The 12,758-nt window shown below is 43.0% G+C and overlaps 1 protein-coding gene across 1 annotated transcript in view; it reads left to right on the top strand.

The window, feature by feature from the left end:
• The window catches only part of LOC117267497 (leukocyte cell-derived chemotaxin-2), a 226,760-nt gene that overhangs the window by 174,013 nt on the left and 39,989 nt on the right, over positions 1-12,758 (top strand). Inside the window, exon 3 of the mRNA XM_078172568.1 lies at positions 2,782-2,996. The gene's annotated coding sequence lies outside the window, so the exon portion shown is untranslated. The remainder of the gene's footprint in view (positions 1-2,781; positions 2,997-12,758) is intronic.

Raw genomic sequence — 12,758 nt, forward strand, 5'->3', positions numbered from 1 at the left:
TTTCAGGTGGAACTATGGCTACACTTAAAGCAGTGTTCCAATCTTTATTGTTGACTTTTAATGCCCCCGTGCCAGAGACAGCTGTGACCAGAGGCATTATGTTTTCTGATTGTCCATACGTCCATTCCATTTTTGGGAATGTGACATCTCAAGAACGCACTGAGGGAGTGACTTCAAATGTAGAACAAACTTTCACTTGGACTCGAGGCTGAACTGGTTATATTGTAAAGGACAAAGCTCAAGGTCACCTTGCATCCATTGCATTCTTGTGAATGTGTTATCTCAAGACCACCTTTAGGGAATTTATTCAGATTTGGCACAAATATCCACTTGGACTCAACAATGAATAGATTGGATTTTTAGTGGTCAAAGGTCAAGGTCACTGTGACCTTGCCTCCATCCCATTCTCATGAACGAGGCGCGCTCAGTTTGGCAGACTGAGGTGCGCTGAGATGGGTGTGGCGGCGCAGCAGGGGGAGCTGTCGACAGATCCAGCTTGGCGCAGTGACAGTTTCGTGCCAAAAGGCTTCGCCGAAGGTGCGCTAAAAGCTCGCCATCTGAAACCAGGTCTACTGTCAGCGCAGACGGAGTGCAGCCAGTGTAAGTCGAAGTTTGGCTGACCGGCGGACAGTGCGCACACGTCACCAAAACCTCACAGACAGGTTTCCAGAATCTCAGGCACATTAACAATGCAATGAATAGGCTACCTACAAAACCACTATTCAATGCAGCTATCTGCAATCAGCACATAAATGTATCTCTATATCGACTGTCCCGTCACATCTGATGTCAGATCAAAGGGGATTGGCACCGTTTGGCACGTTTGGCACGCGTAATGGAAACCCAACCTGATTTGATTAACAAAACTAATGAGTTCACATCCCTCTCAGCCAACCACAAACAGCCACAGCATCAGATAGGGAGTATATATTCAGCATCTGTCATCTTAGAAAAGCCAAAAGAAAAGAAACAGAGTGAGACTGCGAGAGAGAAAGAGAGATGGAGGACAGCGTGGAGGACGCAATGTCCTCCGCTGGGCTGAGGGGCACGCTTTTGGAGGGGCCACCCCCTGTTGCCCCCGTCTGCCTCCTGTGCTCAGAGAGCTTTTGTTTGGCCCTTCTTCTAACATCATTGAACCATTTTTTGCACTGGGCAACAGTTCTCAGTGTATCCGGGCAACATTGATTTACAATTGTGGTGACCTCCTCCCAGGCTACCTTTGCATCATCAGCCCGTGGAGGTCAGCTCACAGTTCCGTATATTCGGACACTGCGAGCTTGGACCTCCCGGACCAAAACATCAGTTTCCTCCTGGGGGAAGTTTGGCCGTCTGACGCTGCTGCTCTCTTCTGCCATGGCAAATTAAGTAAACTCTCATTACGCCTTTGCGCGGCACAATTAAAGGTGAGGAGAGGGGCTCATTTGATTGGTGTGATGTGTGTAAAACCCACTCCACGCCTTCTCTCCTCCCTCTTTCCAACTTGCGCAGGTAGGAGGTATGGAGGTGGGACAGAGGAGTAGCTGCGCCAGGCGCACGGTGTGCCAAACTTGCAAAATCCGCCTGGCCACACCCAGTTGGCGAAGCGCAGGTGCGCTGCGCCTCCGCTTTTTTTTTTTCGCACATACAAACTGTGGTTTCCATCCGTGTTTTCTCTATTCATCTCGATTGTGGAACTATTTTTTCAGCTGCCTCACACCCGCGTGTAAACTTCCGCTTGATTGTTCGTTTGACCCTGAAGCGTTATACACTCCAGCCCACTTGATGGCAATAATGCTATTTTATGTGGGTGTTGCCAACCAGCAGGAAACCATTGGATTACACAAAATGTCAAATAAATCATCATGGAAACCACAGTTTGCTACGATTTTTATGTCAGAACATCAACGAACACCACTGACCACTCGGTGAGTTTCATGGCTTTGAAAACGAACGTTTAGGGTTGTTTTAGGACAGATTCACACATGGCCATAGGCAGCAGTGTTAAGCCAGGCAGGGGAAAGCCAAATTCTCCGAAAATGAGCAGTCGTCACCATTTTGGTCTTAGCCACTCTATTTCATCAGAAACAACCCAGAAATGGGGCTCAAAGTGCAAAATACCAGACTTCTCCTTTAAGGATGAACTGATTAGATTTTGGTGGTCAAAGGTCAAGGTCACTGTGACCTCACAAGACATGTTTTTGGCCATAACTTAAGAATTCATGCGATAATTATCACAACATTTTACTCAAATGTCAAATAGGATAAAAAGATTAAGTGATGACATTTTATATCCAAAAGGTCAAATGTCAGCTTGGCTGTGACATCATAATGTTTTGCAAAAATACTTTTCTGACCATTCTGGCATCCACGAAAATTTGCAGCAACATCCATATTTGAGGCGCAGCCAACTGTATTGCCTACATATGAATCTGGACAGACATGGCTGTAAACTGGTTTACAAAGGCAACCACTGCCCAACGGTGGTTATTCTGTTTTTTCAATTAGAATACGTTTCTTAATTAAATTGACAAATGTTCTTTAGTCATATCATGGTACATTCACATATGCACAGTAATGCCACTACCATAATCACTCTGTGGAAATTAAGTGTGGCCGCTTGCATGAGGGATGAATAAAAGAACTCCCAATTACAATCCTGCTAACACAAGCTTACAGAATTATTGTATATTTGAACTGAATTAGTTTTTAACTTTAATATGACTTTAAATGAGGCAACACAGGGTGAAACTGACCTCAAAAAATGTCTGTTTTTGCATTCTCTCATCTAATGTGCGACACCAGAGGTCAGCACACCCGGGTCCCTGCACCTGCCTTCCGCCAACCACACAACTGGGCACGTCCAACTGGTGTGAGGCCGCGGGGCAGACCCAGAGCACGCTGGAGGGATTATATATCTCTTCTGGTCTGGGAACATCTCAGGATCCCCCAGGAGGAGCTGGGGAGAGGAATGTCTGGATTGCTTTGTTCAGCCAGGTGCCCCCGCGACCTGGCTTCAGGTAAGCGGTTGAAAATGGATCAGTGGATTTTGTAATGTGTCCCAACCATGCAGTATACACTAGTTCAACACTGAATTCCATCTCACCTTCATCTAATGGGATTCACGAGAAGTTGGCTGAGTAACCACTGACAACCAAGAATATGACAACCAAGTCAAGACAATTTGGTTTACTGTGGTTTCTTTTTATTTTTGCATGGGGTGTTTTTTGTGTTGTTTTCTATGGGATCCTTCAGCTTGGTGAAAAAAAGACAGTTCAGTGAAGTAAGTAGCCAAGCTGCTGTCCAAAATGTCACAGAGGATGCTGTCTCTGTGTTGGGATAGATAGAGCAGGTCACCTGAACAGCCACAATAGAGACATAATTTGAATGTCAACCAGTCCAGTTAGGTGTCAGTTTCACTCAAAGTGCGACACAGAAACCTGACGGCCTAACAAAAATGTTCATTGGGGACTGAGCAGCACTTTTCCTTGAATGCATAAGGCATGCATGCATTCAAATAGGTTTGCTTCTGTAAGCATTTGACTGGTAGTGTGTGTGTTTGTGTGTGATTAAGATTAACTGGCATGCTTGGATGTAGCAAGTGACGGCAATATGGGAAGCATGAAAGCATCAATGTCCCCTGTAGAGAACCAATTAGATTGAAGCCTTGGGAATGCTCAGAGCCATACGTTAGCTTGCCAGCATCTAACAGGCCAAACGTAGGGAGGGGGCCCTACTTTACACACATACACTCGAGCAAACACATACTATACAGCACAAAAAACACATATACACAACAACACATATATCGGGTCGTAAAGAAACTGCCATTTTCTAGTGTCAGTGCAACTGTTTTTAAGTGGTGACTCGAGGTAAACCACATTTCCAAGCTGCTCTTCTCGTCCCTTTCTGTTTTGATGTTTGAGGGGTACTTAAAATGTCAAAAGTGCTCAAGAATACAAAGTGTTCACCACTCCTAAGTTGTGTTAGAAGAAGTGGATCTGAAAGAAGGAAAAAGTTGTTAAACTCTCTGAAGCTTTACTCTTTGCTTCAGTATTTCCTCCTATAGAAAGACTGTGTTATCGGATTTTGCGTGTGTGTTTGTGTGTGTTTGTGCACTGTGAAATACAGTAGAAATTGATTTAGTTGCATAAAAGTACAAAGATAACTGCTCAAGGTGTTTTGTTTATCTTTTGAATTTAAAACTTCTGCATCTATCCGTGCATGGCTGTGCATACTGCAAGCAGACGTCCATGCATCTACCTTTTAGTTTTACAGATTCATCTACAGATCTTTCTACAATAAACCAATCAATCATTTATTTACTTATAATCATTCATGTAGAATAAGACAAGGTACAACTCCAGTGAAATGTGATTCCATCAGCTCCTTTAACTTGTGCACTGTAGTTTAGTTGTCGATTTCCTCATCTTGATGAGTGACTCACAGCCACATGCCACCACTGTCCAAAGCAGCCACTAAAGCACAAAATAGCAAAATAGACATAAAAGCCAAAATTTAGCACAAATATAGCACAAATTGACCCTTTGCTAAGTCCCACCCCTGGATGCAGACTGGCCAATCATAACGTAGCATCAGGCCGGCTCAGACCAGGGTCCGACAACAACACAGCTGTGCTCCATTGACTCTAATGCAATCATTTTAGATTTCCTTCATTTTCAGGCTGGTTTTGTGGATTTGAAGCTAAATGTTGTGTCTGGGGCATGTCGTGTATTAATGATACTCGTTACCTGGAGAGGTTGGAAAAAGATATACGTTTCTTCCCTGTTCCAAAACCAAAATCAAACCCTGAAAAGTGTAGGGTTAGCTAGCTAGCTACTGAAGATATAGCCTACTGAATGTATACACATGCTGCTTTTGCTTTTAATGATTATAACAGTGAAACAAAGACCGACCCTGCTGTACAGGAACCAGTGAAGGGAAGCAGGGAAACTTTGCTGATATTCAACCAGCTGTGTGTCATCACATTGTGCGCGGATTAACGTTGTTTGACTTCCCCCCGAGATCCTTGCCCGTCTGGTGGCGGAGGTCCAGGTGCTGGCAGCCGCACGGAGTGAAGCCAAACATCATTCATCTGCACACACTGCGATGCCACACAGCTGGTTCAATATCAGCAAAGTTTCCCTTTATATTCATTGTCTTCCAGTGATGTGGTGGTTCACTTTTACACTGTGATCTCTAGCCTGTAGTTCGGCTTTAGCTTCAGTTTGACATCCTGGATATATCCTTCACAGTGTTTCCCACATGATTTTGGGAAACTATGGGGGGGGGGTCCTCCAGGTCCAGGTCCTCTGTAACTCTGCAGGACTTATTTCCACCCTGCCCAGCAGCAGTACCGCGGCAAACAGTCCCTAACTGCGGGGAGAATGGAGCAGGCTTCCCCGGAGGTCCGCTGCTTTTCCCAGTCCCTCTTCTCCACACTTTGAGCTCTAGTTTCACTCTAGCGCACCTGCGCTTCGCCAACTGGGTGTGGCCAGGCGGATTTTGCAAGTTTGACACACCGTGCGCCTGGTGCAGCTACTCGTCTGTCCCACCTCCGTCCCTCCTACCTGCGCAAGTCGGAAAGAGGGAGGAGAGAAGGCGTGGAGTGGGTTTTACACACATCACACCAATCAAATGAGCCCCTCTCCTCGCCCTTAAATGTGCCGCGCAAAGGCGTAATGAGAGTTTACTCAATTTGCCATGGCAGAAGAGAGCAGCAGCGTCAGACGGCCAAACTTCTCCCAGGAGGAAACTGATGTTTTGGTCTGGGAGGTCCAAGCTCGCAGTGTCCGAATATACGGAACTGCGACGGAACTTTCCACGGGCTGATGATGCAAAGGTAGCCTGGGAGGAGGTCACCACAATTGTAAATCAATGATGCGTTTCTCTCGTGCGCGCGCGCTCTCTCTTTCTCTCTCGCAGTCTCACTCTGTTTCTTTTCTTTTGGCTTTTCTGAGATGACAGATGCTGAATATATACTCCCTATCTGATGCTGTGGCTGTTTGTGGTTGGCTGAGAGGGATGTGAACTCATTAGTTTTGTTAATCAAATCAGGTTGGGTTTCCATTATGCGTGCCAAACGTGCCAAACGGTGCCAATCCCCTTTGATCTGACATCAGATGTGACGGGACAGTCGATATAGAGATACATTTATGTGCTGATTGCAGATAGTTGCATTGAACAGTGGTTTTTGGGTATTTATTGCATTGTTAATGTGCCTGATATTCTGGAAACCTGCCTGTGAGGTTTTGGTGACTTCGGCTGATTTTTTTTTTATGTGCACATGTGCCCCTAAATATTTTTTACAGTTCGCACACACTTATTTTTAGTCGAGTGAAACGCTCGCACTGTCGAGGGCTGGATCTGACAGCCTGAGCACATCGGCACAAAACGCTACGGCGTTCGAGATATTATTTATATCATGAGAAGTCAATACTTTCGGCAGCCTAAATCTTTTATTTAGAAACTATGGCGGGTCAAATTAAACTATGGCAGGCCGCCATAGTTTCGTTAATTAATGGGAAACACTGCTTCAAACACAGACTGTAGACCCCTCTGTCTGCTTCTCTCTGGAATCACTATTTCATTTTTCCAATGATATGTCTTCAGGGAGTGCAGTTAGTTACAGTGTGGGCTCCATGCTTACTCTGACAGCCTGTTGGACCATCACAAAGGGGCGGGGCTTAGCGAAAGGTCAATTGAGCAGAGCTGACAGAGAGGCGACTAGAATCGTTCGCACCACAGCACACGTACGAATCACCTTCTGTATACCGATTCAATATGTTGGGCTATGAATGCTGGCTTCAGTCACATAGCTCCACAAGGACATAGAAACTCCCACCATTCTGTACCCCAGGTGATCTATTTCAATGATCAATATCACAGGTGTTCTGTTTTGGCAAGCAGCTGCCACACTGCGCATAAGATTTTGTCTTAAATCCCCCACAATTTAGCATCACCCAACACAGTTCTCTAGGTATATACACAAAAATACAACCTAGAAAAAAAATCTGTAAACTAATGTTCGTGTAAATGTGTGTGACAGTTCATAGAGGCAACCGTCTCTCCTTCCTGTCTTCCATGCATGCTCAGTTGATTTGTAGTGGGCTGGTAATTAGTCAAGCAGGTGGGGAAGTCATTACGGAACAGACGCTCTGTTCCAACCAGAGGAGAAACCTGAGCAGCAGAGAAGTCACTGTTTTTATGGAAATGTATATAGATTGTAGTAATAATGTGTGGTATCAATTTTTTTTTTAGAAACTGTGTTTATTGAGGGGCTATCAAACCATAAAACACTCTGGCAAGTGCTGTGTGTAATCCAAAAATAAACATAGCTGTTTGAGCCAAAACTAATTTGGAGAGGATAATCATCTCATGCAGTACAATTTAGTTACCACTGGGACCAGTCATAGATTTTTAATGGTTGCTTTAATGGGGATGGGCTTCCAATGGAATTCATGCTATAATAATCCAAACTATGTTTTCCAGACATAGTACATTTTAGCATCCTCTGCTTCCAATTTAGTATTAATAGATTTTTTGGCCACTTGGGGACCGCAGAACAAGCCGTTAACACTTTTTAACAATGTTATGTCTTTGTACATGGGTGCTTTGAGACAGACTAAAAAGATACAAGGAATAGTGGTGTTAGCATGGTGGTGTTGGTTTATTTGTGCTGCATGAGGGAACCAATGAGTTAGCGACGCATTAAAGGGGAGGGGAATGGCAAAGTCAAATGATAACTCTCTGTAGGTTTGTCATACAAGTGACTCCCCTCACATTACACACTTATTGGATCCATTGTTAGTGACTGGTGCAACATAATGTAGCCTCAAACTTGGACATACCTGCCAACTGCTACACCCATTCATGCTACCTGTATACTTCTCAGTAGAGGTATCTGGGTAGAGTTCCACAACTGATGGTGTCTCCAATCTAATTTATTAAAACATTTTAACCTCACAAGGTCAGGTATGTGGTATACTAGATCAAGGTACTGTATTTACTATTTTTAAAATACCTCTGGAAAGTTGCGGTCTAAAAACTTACTTTAAATGGCCTCCGCTTTGTCTTTTTTTAATTTAGCTTCTTGACACAGAAATGGGTTAGTGGTATGCAGCTCTTATTATTTTAACACGGCATTGGAATGGTACTCTGTATTGGCTGATAATTAAGTGCCAGTATTGGAGTCATATCAGGGATAAAAAATGGTTTTGAAACATCTCTAATTGTGGGAGTGTCCACAACACTAGTGAAAACGTCTGTATCCTACCTGGGAAATTCATTCCGTATGGACGTTAACCTATTCATGCAATACTTGTAACTGGGATGTTTGGTGATCATATATGGCACCTGGCCAGTGTTGGGCTAGTTACTCTAAAAATGTAATATATTACTCACTACTTTTTTCTGAAGTAATGTTATTACTTTACCTATTACTACCTGCCAACAGTAATTGGTTACACTACTCATTATATTACTTTTCCATTACACCCCATAAAATCGGTTATTGTATATCTCCCCAAAATTCATATCTGTGCCTCTGTGTGAATGTCAGGGTAATCGCCAGTAGGCTAAGTGTAGCTCAGGCTAGATAGGCTGCAAATCATTTTTAATCTGAGGGTTTTCTGTTGCCTGTGACCGGTATTTTCCCAAGGCTCTGCCTGAAAGATGGAGAGTCACTTGTGGAGAATCATATCATCTACAGCATATCCAACCACAAGCTTCAACACTTCTTTGTAGCCTGCAGCTGTCAGCGAGTAAAAAACAGTTCTAGTTGTTTAGCCAGTGTAGGGCTATAACCTCTGCAGCTGAGGAGGGCTCACCTTCAGTGGGGTGTATTTCCTGGAGCTTCACATTTTTATGGTGTTGGTTGTGATAAGTGTTTCAGACCAGAAGTTTGAGTTTTAATTCCACTACCTGTAGCAACAGTGTTTTATCTTTCCTCCTGAGAAAATCAACATAATGGGAGTATTTCCAGCTGCTAAGGTAAGTGTTTCCATCTTCCAAGCTAGCTTGCTGCTTTGTAACGTGCGTGCGCAGTGCGACAATGTCGAAAGTGAATCCGCGGATGTAATTGTTGCATTTCATTATTACTGTAACACGTTACTATAAACGCATTACTGCTCAACACTGCACCTGGCAGCTCAAGGTCATCACATGTTCCAGGCAAAATTTTGAAATCTACTTCAGTAGGATTTCAAACACTGAATGCACAATACCTGTTGATAATGACTCAAGTAGATACTCCTCCCAAGCCCAACTCTTGTTTTTACTCATGATAAGAGCCTCATGGAGTCACCAGCTCAAAGCCGAGATCCAACACTGAATGTGAATCAGTCCACCTCGCTGAATTTTCCTCCCCCTGTGACGTGCTGCAGGCAGTAAGGGAGATAACACTAACTCACATTGATCCTTCATTTCAGCTCTTTTGTTAGCTGATTACAGGGGAGGCTTGTGACCATGGGCTGTTACATTGCAGAGGCCCAATGTCAGGTCTAACTTAAGGCAAGGCAACCGGAATTTATTATGGAGAGCTCTTCTGATATATCCCTGAGTGCAGTTAATCTCTGATGTTGCGCTGGATTTGGAGGACGCTGAAGGCAAATTGCCTCTGAGGTGATATGAATCAACATTTTACACAGAACATTGCATGAGCGTTGTCAGATGCCATCTGATGTCTCTGAACTTTACAGTTGTGGCCAGCAGTAAATGTGATCTTGTACTGGAGCGCAACAGAATAAAAGAACACAAAACCATACACAAAGCGTACACATGGAATATTCATATTTTTAGTGGGGAAAAACCTGCTATATTTGGCTTGGAACATGATAGCATCCATACTGAGACAGTAGCTCTAAAATCTGTCCGTGCAGATGGTACACAATTCTCTATTGCTGCTATAAGAAAGATTTGACTCCATGTAAGACCATCTCTTGGTGAAATGTGTGAGCATGGGTGCTTTGAGACAAACTAAAAAGATGCCAGGAATGGTTAATGGAATGGTTATGAGACACTCTTTCTAGAAATGTGTTCCTGATAATGAGTCTACCTTTCCTACAAATGGGTCAAAATCAGCTTTTGATAACCTGAAAACTTCAACATCAGTAGTCTGTTTTGATGTCACTCTCACTTATTTTATAATATCAGGTTAACCTGACATGGTGCGTTCGTAAATTCAGTCTGACTCTCTACACTAAAATGAGAGCCCTGTTGGTCGAAGAAACAGAGCATTATATTTCTATATGAATTAACAAAGGTTAAGTTAATCACACATTCACTCAGCTCGGCACTCTGCTACTCAGACAGGGCGGTGCTCTTGATAACTGAATGGTACGTTCTGACCGTGATTCCAATTTAGAAACGGTCCGGTTTGTGCCAGAGTGCACTCCGAAACTCGGACTAAGTATTTCTGACAGCACCACTCACATCATCTTCCTCCATTATCTAGAACAAGCCACCAGAACTTGCTAGCTAGAGCTAGCTAATGTAACGTCATACTGTTTATTAACAGTAAAAGGGTCTGTAGAGCGACAAAAAGTGTTTTTTAACCAGGCCATTGTTGTATTTTCTGCCGGGATAGTGCCATAGAAAGTGATTTTTTTAGTACTGTGCTCTCAACATTGGGTAATTCAAGCCAAAACACATTTTTTTCCTAAAAATAACTAATTTGTTTTTGAACATAAACCTAATAACACATTAACTACAGTATTGTTGAAACATAAAGTTTTAACATATTTGCTACATAGTAACTCACAAGTGTAACGTATTTGTGTTTTGCAGAAACATACGATGCCAACATTTTTTCTGGCGATGGGTTGTGAACATAGTAGAGGAATTAGCAGCAGAAGAGCCAAATAGCTTCCTCAGAAGTTGGTGGAGACCAAAAGCAGAGCTAAAAGAGAGCAACTTTTGGACTCAGCAGAGAATGCTAATGTTGTGCCATGTTTACTAGATATGTCAGGAGATAACTTTTTGCTAGCATGTTCACTATAACAGCTTTATAAAGTGACATTATGTCAATGTTGTGTTCAGAGTTTGTTCTGCCATCAGAGGGCCAGGAAATCAGGAAGTTAAAAGGTTAGGTTAAAGGTTAAAATCATGTTCCGCATCCAAAACAATGCTACTTTTTGGGAAGTGATTAAATATTGAGTTAAAAAAATTGGGAATTCAGTCCTATTCACAATGACTATGTCTCTCTCTTCTCTGCCTCTGCAATCAAATAGGACACAAGGAGATTTAGCTGGAGGGGAATTTAATCTTCCAGAGAATGCTCTCAAACTATCGCTTAACTTGCTTTGGGGGTCAGATGAGAGGATAGAACCTGTGAATTAAATTTTGGCATAACTTGTTTTTCCAGGCAGGACAGTTGAATGTCATGTTGCTCGGAGCAGTGTTTCCACTCCGTCGCCACTGAGCTTTCAGACAAGCACTTTGCTGACAAAGCAGGTGAAACTCTCTGATACCTCAAAGCAAATCTGACATCAGTTTTCCATTACGCTGAATAGAATTCATGAATAAAAGCTTGCCAAATCTTCAAACCGTTTTCATAATGTTCTTTTTGTGGTCCGTGTCCTTCACACACAGACACAGTGAAATGGTAATCACTGTAGCATTTATTAAACGGTAGATTGCAGTTGTTAAGTAATGTGTAAATGAGTTGGAATGGGCCACCGTGGTGCATTTAAATGTTTATCCAGCTGTGTGATGAGCAAGTGTTTCCAAATATGGGTTTTATTTTGGTTTCATTCAACATCTGATTTTCCATGGACTAGAAGAATACCTCTAATGTGGATGCTTGTCATGAAGACTTTCTTTCCACTACTTGCAGGTTGTATGGAAATATCACTTAAAGCACTACTTAGTTTATGTTCGGACGTTTTCAGTCACAGGCGCAGTCGATGTAATGACCTTCTGCCTGCAAATTTATGCCCGCACAAACTCAATGACATTTTCTTAGTACATTGGGCCATAAGTGTGTATTGTAGGCATGATGAGATCAGTGTGGTTGTGGTGACAGTTCACATTTGACAATAGCTTGCCTTTTGAGATTTTATACCAATTGTATCCATAGCAACAAAGGAGTAAAGACTGCCTCTCCTTTTATGCAGCCTCACACTCCTTTGCCATTTTAAAATCACATTCTCATGTTAAGCAGTCAACTTTAGAACATCTAAAACCACCATCTGTCAAAAGATTTCAGTTTCAGCCATTTATTTTCTGTCAAGCAATCTCTCACTTTTAACTTGCATTTACTCAGTATGTTCCTTGTCCTTTAAATCACTTTGCTTTTCATTTGCCCATTTATGTGCACACAGCCCGACATTATACGTTGTAGAGTTAACAGTCAGCTGGCAGGTGAGCTCTGCTCTCAACTCATCTCCTGCCCCCCTCACCATGACGCCCTCCACTGCACACACATGAACACGCTGTCACATTTCTTGGTCCCGGCGCTAGTCAGTTACAATGGCTCAAGAGACTCTCCTCGGGCCTTTGTTAAACCCACTTACCATGTCAGAAGCAGTGCTCATCACAATCTGTCTCTTAAGATGCAACATGACAGCTTTTCCTGTCTGCTCTGGACAATGTTCCCTGTGATATGAGACTGAAGGAGGTGGAGAGGTGCCAGGGTAAAGGAGCAGAAAGAGAGAGATGATGTGAAACAGCAGGGAGACAGAGATGGAGTTTGTGTGCGCGTTCTCAGTTCTCTATCTGTTAAAAAAATGTGAAGGGGTGGAAAAAAATGCTGAACATCACAAGGCTGTATGTCACACCAGCAA

The sequence above is a fragment of the Epinephelus lanceolatus genome, chromosome 11 (assembly GCF_041903045.1).
Source record: "Epinephelus lanceolatus isolate andai-2023 chromosome 11, ASM4190304v1, whole genome shotgun sequence".
Classification (NCBI taxonomy): Eukaryota; Metazoa; Chordata; class Actinopteri; order Perciformes; family Serranidae; genus Epinephelus; species Epinephelus lanceolatus.